Raw genomic sequence first — 10803 nt, 5'->3', positions numbered from 1 at the left:
TACGCAAATTGGCTATTTTCCTTGTCTCTGCCACTTCATAGGCTGACAGCTGTTTTCTCCCTTTAGTGAATGCCGGTGTCTGTAGTGAAGCACAGTAAAACCCCACATTATCGCCAATATTGAACCCACGATCTGCAAGGACAATATCTCCAGGTAACAAGTTCTTTAGGAGGCCACTCTCTATTGTGATCAGCAATGGAGAAGGCTGCAGGTTTGCGAGGGTACGCTGTGCAGAGAGGTAAGGGACCCTAACACTAACGAAATGTACCTTCAGATCCTATGTCCTGCAGAGAGACACAAGGAGGTGTGGGAGAAGTATCACGAGGCAGCGGCGCATGCGGGAGTGGAAAAGACATTGTCCAGGATACGTCGCTTCTTTTATTGGCCCAGCATGGAAGAGGAGGTGCGCGAATTCCAGCTAGGGTGCGCTGCGTGTGGCCTACGAGATAGAAATAGGCCTAGAGCCCCCTTGCATCCCGTTATTGTGTCCTATCCCCTTGAGGTTGTGGCCCTGGACTTTCTTACATTGGGGAGGCCCACAGACAGGTACCAGAATATTCTGGTTATGACTGATCTTTTCACACGGTACGCCTGGGCAGTTCCTACCAAAGACCAGACTGCTCAGACTGCGGTGCATGCTCTTTGGGTTCACGTGATTCAGACCTTCGGTTGCCCGACCAGGCTACACTCAGATAGAGGTGGTAGTTTTGAGTCTGCCCTGATGTACCAGCTGTGTAAGTGCTATGGCATTACAAAAAGCAAGACCACCCCATACCATCCGGCTGGAAATGGTGGGGTTGAGAGGATGAACCAGACGTTGCTACACATGCTTCGGTCCTTAGAGTCAGAGAGACAACAGAGGTGGCCAGAATATCTCCCAGAGCTCTTACAAGCATACAATAATACTGTCCATAGTGCCACAGGGTATGCGCCGTCGTACCTGATGTTTGGGCGGCATTTGAGGCAGCCAGTGGATTTGAACCTAGGTGTTGAGCGGGATTCCCCATGCCACAACCTGGGAGGGTGGGTTAAGGACCATCACCAGAAACTCTTTTGCCTATGAGATGGCTAGGAAGAAGATGAGGGCAGCAGCCACCCAAAACAAGAGGGCTTATGACCGAAGTGCGCGGGCCCTGCCGTTGGTGCCAGGCGAGAGAGTTTGGATAAGGGACAGGAATAGGCAGGGACAAGGCAAGTTGCACCCAGGTTGGAGCTCAGAGCCGTATGTGGTAGTGGAAGAAGTTGGCAATACCGGTGTAGTATATAGGGTGCGTCTGGAGAAAGGGGGGGGGGAGAAGGTCCTCCATCGGAATGCACTGAAGTTGTGCGTTACCCCTGCAGCAGACTACCACTCAGAGGGGCAGGAAGTCAGCCTTGAGGGAGAGGTGCTAGTTGAGCCTCCATTTTATGGTTTTGTGCCCAGCGCTCCAGCCCAGCAGCCGGGAGAGTTGTCAGAGGTACGGCGCTCGACGAGGCCTAATTTTGGTCAGCCACCCGCCCGTTACAGGTCGCTTGATTAGGGTGACAGGGACTGTCACAGGTAAAATGTGGGGGGATGTCACACAGTGGAAAATTGTGTTTTTATATTTTGTTTTGGATCAGACTGTGTTGGTACATAGTGTCGATTTTATTTGCATGATTTTATTGTAATAGTGATATTGCATGTTTGTTTATTGATATTCCTATTGCATGATTTTATCCCCATATTTATAGTATGTGTTTAGTGTTGATTGAACAATATGTTGTTTTTTTTTTTATTCCACTGTGGATTAAGCGGACAATTGTAGGCACCTGTGAGGTGGGGGCGTTCCCCGAGGTGGCCTATCAGCCGCCAAACTAACTTAAGGGAGATGGTGAGCGCAAAGACTGAAAGAGAGACACACAAAAAGTGAAGAGATGGAAACAAAAACGTGTGCAAGCCAGCATATGAACAGAAGGACCTCCGGCCTGACTGTGGGGCGCCACGAGACATTCAGCGATCGGCCAGCATAACCCGGCGATCCAGTCCCGACGGACAGAATAGCGACCGTGGGAGGCGACGCGTGAAATCCACAGTAGGGCAGGGGTACGCCTCTGCCTGCATCTGTGAGTATCGCTTTCCCACTGTTGGGCGCTAGGAGAAGCTTTGCCGGGGAAGGGTAACCGCGGCTGCGCCGACAACGTTGCTGGCCCGTGTCTGTTGTTTCAGGGCGGAGCTACGAGGGAGGCCGTGCGCGGGTGTGGAGAGTGGCTGGACTGCACGATCGCGCACCGTCAGGTGGAGATAGGAGCCTCCTCCCTGGTCTTCTGCTGGCGAGATTCCCCATCCCGGAAGAGGAGTTCCTCTCCTGTCTCTTTCAGCTCAGGAGAATTTGCCCGCGTGTTGCTGGACTGTGAGAATTAGGACCCTGGGGGGAGTTTTTAGCATAGGGAAAAACATTCATTCAGCTTTGTGTTTTTAGTGTTTAAATCATTCCGGCCGGCCGGGTTTTTTAGCGGGTTGCAAACACTATTTTTATTGTATACGGGGATTTTAGCTTGTATTTGTGACTCTGGCTGTGTTTTTTTATGGAAAATAAATGGTGTGTTTGAAGCCAGCTAAGTTTCTGTGCTCTGAGCGCTGACCCACTCACTCCCCTTTCTGCTTGTATGTATAGAGACGTGGTGGTGAAGATTTAGGTCCACCAGTTTAGCGGCTACATGTACCTTCGGGCTCCCTCCTAGATTTAGAGATGATCTTTCCCTTTTCACTTTTGATTCCCCGCTTAACCAGCGTTTCTCCCTGTCCAGAATGTGTGCATCCATCTCATTGAAAGAATGGCCTAATCCTTGGATTGGACCAATTTTTTGGCACAATGGTCTTTGATCAGTGGTTGTTGATCAATGTTCAGTTTGCATATTAATAATCAAGAAACTGAGTTCACAGCCCAATGTTCACCAGTGGTGCTAGTTTCAGTCATTTTGCAAATATACTGTTAATAAGCTTGGGGAAACCTGCAGTCAGCTGAGACTAAAGAAGTCACTTGGATGAGTGAAGAAATTTTTCTCCCACTTGAAAAGCTACATCCAGATGAACAGAATCAACTCTTCTTTCCTTACCTGGATGATTGAGCATGCGTTAAGACTTTACTGTTAAGAGTTTACTGTAATGCAATCTTTATGAGATATCACAGTTTGTTCTGTTGCTTTGTCTTTGTACTTGCCTGCTTATTGTCTCAAAAAACATTGAATTTTGTCACAACATGGTGTTATTCATGAACAAAACAAAAAGCATTTCTCATAGTTTTTTTGTCATTGTGTCATGTTGTGATCTCTATCTTGCTGTGTCTCCCATGTGTTATAGTCTCCCAGCTGATAATTAATTGTGTGATTACTGTAAACAATTCACACAAATGTGTTCTGTTTCTGTCCATTTGCATTCTTCCTCTTTTCGTCAAGTTGCTTATATATGTGTTTTGTTCTATTACTACTTCTGCAAATTTTGTGCTATTTTAACCATTCTGCTCTTTCTTGCTCAGTATTCTGCTATTTCTAACTTTTATACTTTAGAAAATACATGCATTGCTATGGTTGCAATGCAATCAAGAGTGTACAACTCTAGCTAACAAATTTCACTCAAAATCAGAGCTGGAAGTCTCTACCTCGACAGGTGTTAAGACATAAGCCCTTTGACAATATGTTTTCAGATTCTCCTGACACTCACAAATTTATTTGATACCGTTTTTCCATGAAATACATTTGTTTCAGAGTATCAAATCTGTCCTTCCCTTAGACTGCTTAAGATGTCAAAATTTGGAAACTATACCATTTTTTTTCTCACATGCAGTATCCTAGATAGATTATTGTAGCGGTAACAGTACTCACCTTTACTGGTGGCTTCTTTTGCAGGATGTGGAGCAAAAGTGTAAAAGCAGCTCAATCACCTGTTTGTGAGCTCCTGGAGCAAACCAATGTGCCAGGCTGGGGGAGTGTGGTTAAGGCGTTTTAATGTATATAGAAGTGATTGAAGTTTATATGTTATTGAATTATCTATAGGACTTGTAACACATTGGAATATGTCTATCATGTGGTGTATTGTGGTTGATGTTTTCTCATGGGGAGGTTTATGTTTTCCATATGCTCGCTGGAATGGTAGAGTATAAAAGGAAGACAGCTGCTTTTGAGGGGGGTGGATTCTCTCTGTGTGTTGGTGTGTTAACATGTATTCTCTTTATAAAGTCTTCCATTTGATAGATGGATGTTACTACAGTCTTGTGCCATTTTATTGGAAGTGACCCATGACCACCAGCCAAAACTGACACTAAACATTATCAGCTAACATTCATATTAATCTCTGCTACCCTTCATGTAACACCACAGCCACTGTGCACCAATAACAAAGATTTTTAATCCATCACACTACAGCAAACTAACCTCTTTATCCTATTAGTATTGCTATTTTAATGCAACCTTTAACACAGTCTACCTTACATCGACTTACATGTAAGCTTTAAATTTCCACTTTATGAAATAGGATTGAGGAATCCTTACCTTTAAATCTCTTCTTCCTCTCCTGTCCTGTCTTTTGTATCTTTCTCCATCTCTGAGTGAGGTTAGCTCTCTTTCTTTGTTCTCTCTTTGAACTGCAGCAGCTGGACTTTTAGCTAACAACACACTTTACCAAAAACTGCACACAAACAATTTGTGTGTTTGCTGATGTTTGCTGAGCTGATAGAAACGTTGCATTTGAAATTATCTGCCACTTAAAATCATTAATACCTTTATGCTCTTCATTAGGGCTAGCTAGATGCATAAGTACCGCAAATGCAAACTTACAGTTGGTGTTGTCCAAAAAAAAGACAAAGAAAATAAGAGCCCACTTTAAACCCTGACTATGCCACTTTTCTTTTATCGCCACTTTCATCTCTTTTTATGCAACATGCTCAGGTGATTAATACACAAGCAGGATTGCATTTAATGTGTTATTATTGAGGCTCAAAATAAATTTCATGTTTAAAGGCTCACAGTGACATAAATAATAACTCCCCTCAAATCTTAACCCAAAATTACATATACCAGGAAATTATAAGTATTTCTACTTCGTTACTTCCCACCTCTGTTCCCTACTAAACTTACAAACTGCATGAGCACAAGGCAATGTTAATGGGAGGGGGCAGTTGCATTAAGACACAGAAGTCTTTTCTAAACTAACAGTTGGTTTATTTATTTAATTATTGTTACCTAAACAAATAACATTATAACTTCTTAGATTGCAAAGCTTTTTATGTAAGAAAATCACAGTACAGCAGATCAATAGTCTGATCACAGGTTCCTTCAGACTGCAAGCTGAAATATCCTTTAGCATGATACCAAACAACAAAATGGTTAAACTTATTTAACAATACATATGTCGCGAGTGAAAAGAATATCAACTTTATGTAAAAGGATAGCATATATTTAGCCACAGTTTGTATTATGCACCTTTGCTACAAGAGAAAAAACAGTTACTTGTTCTGAGAGGCAAAAGATTAACTAGGGTATTACAGGTATTACATAAGTAACTCATGGGTGGCATATTCCTAGGACTGCGCTCTTCTGGACAGAGATCTCCGGTGTTGTTCCTGGGATCTGCTGGAGCCACTCACCTAGCTGTGAAGTCACCACACCTAGTGCTTATTCTCTGATTATATTGTTTTATGTATAGGCCTTTATAAACCAGGCCCAGAGGTGACAAAGAACTAGGTCAGAGGGTGACAAGTTGCCCTGGCAATAGAGTTTAGAAAGAGTTTCGAAAGGTCGAAGTAAAGAAAAGGGGAAGTCTAGTGCAGAGCTGCACCGGAAATCTGACAGAAAAAGAGGAACTATTAACATATAAGGAGATTTTTGTATCGAGGCTGTGTGTGACGTGTAAAGTACCAAAATAACACCTATATGAGACACATTTTTAGCTTCTAATGTTAGAGATTCTGCAACTGGCTTTGGGCTGTGCAGGGCCCAAATGTTTTGACCACTCTGTGTCGGGTTTTCTCTGTTCTATCATGGGGATCAAAGAACCGGGTTTAATAGACCACTGTTACCTTGACCCTCCACATTTTCTCAAGCTCTTCTCTGAGCCCTTGGGATTTCTCAAGCTTCTCGTGTTCCTTCTTCCTGATGTTGCTGTCATTCGGAACTGCTACATCTATCACTACGGCTACCTTCTTCTGTTTGTCTACCACCACTATGTCTGGTTGGTTAGCCACCACCAGTCTGTCCGTCTGTATCTTGAAGTCACACAGGATCTTAGCTCGGTCATTCTCTACCACCCTAGGCGGCGTCTTTCATTTTGATCTCAGGACTTCCAGGCCATACTCGGCACAGATGTTCCTGTACACTATGCCGGCCACTTGGTTATGGCGTTCCATGTATGCCCTGCCTGCTAGCATCCTGCACCCTGCTGTTATGTGCTGGATTGGATATATATATATATATATGTGTGTGTGTGTGTGTGTGTGTGTGTGTGTGTGTGTGTGTGTGTGTGTATATATATATGGATATAGATATATAGATAGATACATAGATATAGCAATTTAGACTATATTGACTCAGTAAATGTTTTCCTCACAGTCTAAATTGCTAATGTTTTCAAAGTTAAATTTTACGCACAGATACAAACTTATGACAACATAATCTTTTTGTATAACATGAACATGAGTATTTTGAGCACAATATTTCTTTTGATGTGCTTTGCATTGCAAAAACACTTATTTCCACATACAATGGGTAAAATAAGTATTAAACACATTTCTAGGTAAATATTTTTCTACAGGTGCAATTGACATGAAAATTTCACCACATGTTGGTTGTAACCCATCCAATCCACACATGTAAAGACAGCAAACCATAGATACCCATCAATTAGGTTATGCTAAATAATGAGAAATCATTATTGTCTTATTGGAATGTTCAAACTCATTTCTTCGGTAGATAGCAGCAGTTTCTCTTAATCAAAGGTCTCTCTGTACTTTTTTCTATTTATTCCTCTTTCAGTTATATGAAGCGTGCCAGTGCTGAATGTTGAAAAATATCCTCACACCACGATGAACCCACTTCCAAACGTTATTGTTGATATGGTGTTTTTTGGGTGATATTCAATGCCTTTTGACCTCCAAGCAAGCTTTGTATTAAGGCATCTAAAGAGTTTAGTTTTTTTCTCATCTGACCAGACTATATTCACATCATATTTCATAGAGTTGTCAAAATGTTGTTCAGCAAACTTAAAACACACTTTGACTTGCTTTTTCTTCACCAATGGAGTCTTGCATGCTGAGCGTCAGTAGCGGTTTTTGATTTGGGTGACACGGGCGGTTGCCTGGGGTGGCATCGTGGTGGGGGGGCGGCATCATAAGGCATCGGCAGAAAAAAAAAATTGCTCATATTTATGCTGCCCCGACATCAGCCAGCACATATTGGAAATGGCATAGGCACCGATCGGTTTTCTATCGCCCATTTGCTGGGAGTAAGGGCGCCCTCCGTTTGTGAGGTGCGCCTGCTGCTTGCGGCACAGGGAGGAGAGGGCGGGACGGCGGGGGATTCTCTGGCATCTAATAGCCAACTCGCAAAGTAAAACAAAATAAAAACAAACCAACAAACATGAAAACACCAGACATTATAATACAGACTTATAATTTGCACTGATGTTTTTTCGAAATTCTATACACAAAAAAGTGAGCGCCAGAGCGCCAGAGGAATGTTTGCCCGGGGCGCCAAACAGGCTAGGACCGCCACTGCTGAGCTTCCATATAGGTCATCGCAGTTGAATGTGTCACTTATTGTTTTCTTTGAAACAATTGTATCAGCTAATTTCAGGTCTTTCTGTAGCTCTTCACAACCTGATTGTACCGGAGGGACGTTTGTGCCTGGTGGGACTTTCAATTGAGGACATAGAAGATTTATACCTATTCAGAACCATGGTAACCGGGTTCTTGCTGATCGGAGCTGGCCCTGGCTTTTCGAAGATTGAAGAAAGAAAACCCCACAAGGCTAGCCGCTATGATGTAAGTGATGGGAAGGGCTGTGAGTACTCACACTGTGCTTATTGAACGCAACATGGATCTTGGAGAAGCTCACAGCTCCTCAACGGGGAATTGACTGACCCGGTGACCAGTGACTGACATTTAGATCGGCTTTAAAGTTGGATGCAGCACGTTCGCACTAAACCCAAACAACCATCATTTCTCTCATCTGGCTACCCACATTGCTGCTTGAAGGCCCCCGAGGCCTCTGCTTTCCCTGATAACGGGACTGTGTTTTCGACTCTTTACACTACACCCTTCAAGGCCACCTGGGTCGGCTGTACGACAGTTTAATTTCGCTCATCTGGGTGAAGGGACACTGTCTCAATTGAACACAGGATACACATATACATGCATACACACACGTATACAGACATATACTCACCCCCCTTCCTCCCTCCATATGCCAAAAGCTTGCCCCCACTCGATGCAGCCACCCCTGTTGCTTGTGATGTGTTTTCATGGTGTTATGGTGTGAAGATTCATGTGCTTTTTGTGCTGAGGAGTTTGTTTTCTGTTCTTATACTGATCTCCCACTAGGAGCTCAGTCTGAGTTCTCCTTTTCTCTCCTCCATTCCACTATTGTGTTGTACATTTCATTGTTTTTTCGTTACGCTACCTGTTCTGACCTGTCAACCCAATGTGATGTTTGTGTATTGTATGTATGATCGGGAGAGGTCAAGTCTTGCTGCAGGCAACTGCAAGTGGCAAATAAATGGCTTCGTCATCATCATCATCATCACCTTTTTATAGCCCATAAGTTGGGACTGAATCAGGTGATATTAATTTGCATTAAGTGGCAGGATTGCTTTCTTATTACTGATAGTTTAAAGTTGGTGTCATGACTTTTTGCACCTTCTTCATGTGTTCAATACTTTTTCCCTGTGTCAGTATTCGCTATCAAACATGGATTAATTTATGGACATCTGTGGTTTAATCTGTGGATTGGACGGGTTGTTACTGACATATGGTGAGAATTTTATTTCAATAATACCTTTAGAAATATGTTTACTCAGAAAATTGGTGACGTGTTCAATACTTATTTTACCCGCTGTAAATGTCTACTGCTTTCTGTTCTGCTTCATTTCAGGAGTTGATCTCATGGCTCTGTGTTATGCATTATTTTTTGGGCGTGGATGTTAAGTTATGGAGAAACTCTCTTCTCACATATCCAGAATTTTTCATTGGAACATGGTTCATCGTTCCAGCTTTTTTCTGAGTCGTAAGTTTTAATCTCTCCACAGTTTTCATTTCTGCCACCATTTGGTTCCCCACTATTCCAGTAGCTGAAATACAAATAAAATTATAAAGGTTAAACTCAACAATTCAGTCAGTCTTTGGTTTTGTGTGACATGATATTAGCTAAAATAAGTTAGTTAATGTACTTAATGACATAAGAAGACTTTGTGGACAAGAAAGGAAGTTAATTTGTATTTCAACCTTGTGGTCATGCGAGTCCCATCCACCCATTTCCATGTCCCCTCTGTCTCTGAGTCAGTCAGTCCAATCCACAAACGCATCTTGAGCTGGTTCACAAAGTTCTTTTTTTAGAAAGAGAGAAACTAAATGTAAACATGCAGAACTTAAAGTGATTCATCAGTGTATCCTCTGTTTTCATGCAGTTTCATTCACATGTGTATTGTGATTGAACACACACCTGTTCCCCTCGGCTGTTAATTATCATCAGGTCTGCACCTTTTTGAAGACAGTCTTGTCTGCTTTGTTGCCAGGATTTCTTCTCTGAAGAAACTTGAAACAAACTACCATTGAATGCTGCCCAGTTTTGTTGATAAGCTGTTTAAGAAAATCAGAATAAAAATTTGGGTTTACTGGGGGACGGGTAGCATCCATACAACTCCAGTCATAAGCCTTTAAAAACCATTGCTTTGGAGAAGAAATCAGTGGTACAAATTCAAAACACAAAAAAATTTGAAAAATGTTACATTTTTGTGACCTCAGAGGGAGTGCTTCTCGGATTTAATAATTTGTGTCTGGTAATGTTGCTCAAGTCAGCAACTGTCACTGTCTTGAGAAAGTTAATTAAAGTTAAGTTAGGGAGAAATCAACTTTTCTCTTCTGTCCACTTCTCGTTTTGAATCCTTGATGGTGTTACAGTAATTTGTAGCATAACACACTGAACCAAAACCACAGTATTAACATGTCTTCTATTAACATGAAGAACGCTAGAGTTATTTTTGGAGCTGAGAAGCCAGTTAAACATCAGAAGGTTGTTTCTTGTCAATGCAGGTTAATGCCCCACTATAAACGGTCTAAATAAGCTTATATGAACGTATAGAATATTCATATGTTCACTCACATTAGCCTCAGTTTACATTTACAACTTTACCCTTCAAAGGCCTTTCCCAAGATACATTCTGCTTGCAAACTCCACACACTCCACACAAGCCCAGGATTGTTGTGCTAACCACACATCACTATGCTGCTCTCCCCCCAAGATCCTTAATCACTGTTAAATTGCTATTAGAGATCAAATAAGCAGCTGGATAGTATAGTGGTAAGACTACACACCTTTAGAGTGGGATTTGAAAGTTTGATTCCCACCCGGTATCCAGTAAGGGTCCTAGCTAGACACACCCCCCCCCCATTGCTAAACCAAAGCCCTGGAATGGTGCGGCCTGTCCCAGCTCGGACACAAGCATTTCCCTACATGTTGTACTGTGTACGTGACAAAAAACTTGAATTTTAAATGGCCATTGAGCATTAAGAAATAATTACCTTGGAGCTTTCTCTGAAGAATGTCCCTGTTTGTGGTCAGGTTGTCAAATCTTTT

The sequence above is a fragment of the Pundamilia nyererei genome, unplaced genomic scaffold (genome assembly GCF_000239375.1).
Source record: "Pundamilia nyererei isolate P.nyererei 1_Seehausen unplaced genomic scaffold, PunNye1.0 scaffold00068, whole genome shotgun sequence".
Taxonomy (NCBI): domain Eukaryota; kingdom Metazoa; phylum Chordata; class Actinopteri; order Cichliformes; family Cichlidae; genus Pundamilia; species Pundamilia nyererei.
This window is presented reverse-complemented; position numbering follows the sequence as displayed.